Below are 820 nucleotides of genomic sequence, written 5' to 3'. Positions count from 1 at the left end.
TATATATATCTATAATATATAATATGAAATATTAATTTTTAGAATTAAGATAAATATATAACATAATAATATTAATAATCATTATGTTATGTCATATCATTATTAACTAATTTGACCAAAATCAATTGATTTCAAAATGAAGAAATTTGAAATTAAAATTTTAATCTATCTTTTTATTTTTCAAAAGAATGTAGAATTTAAATTCAAAATAAAAATAGAATTAAAAAATATTTGATTTTAAACATTCAATGAATAATATATGTATATATATACATTCTAAATTTAAAAAAACTTTTAGAAATTCTACCAAGTGGCAGTAGAGTAATTTTTTAGTAATTTTAATTTTAGTAATTTTAGTAATTAAAGAATAAATATTTTAATTTGCTTGTATAAATCCTATATATATTTAAGAATTAAATAAATCTGCATTTATGAAAGTATTCATTCCTTAATTTTTATAATAATTTCATAATAAATATTTGCTTAATATTTATGAAATTTATTTGCCTAAGCATTTTTTAAGATAATATTTATTTTGTTAAGCAAATTATTTAATAATATGCAAGTATAAAATTATGATATTTATTAACTATTTGTCATATTACAAGGAATTTAACAATAATTTATATTTTTTATTTCTTTCAGTAAATTTTTATAATATTTGTGATATAATATATAATATTCCAATATTGCAATAACATAGAAAAAAAATCTATGTTTATAATTTCATAATACTAAGGCAGCGATATTAAGAGATTTTAGAATATCTATTTTTTAGCTCTTATTTATTATTTTCAAAATGTATGTGTGTGTATATATA

The sequence above is a fragment of the Apis dorsata genome, unplaced genomic scaffold (genome assembly GCF_000469605.1).
Source record: "Apis dorsata unplaced genomic scaffold, Apis dorsata 1.3 scaffold_445, whole genome shotgun sequence".
Lineage (NCBI taxonomy): Eukaryota > Metazoa > Arthropoda > Insecta > Hymenoptera > Apidae > Apis > Apis dorsata.
This window is presented reverse-complemented; position numbering follows the sequence as displayed.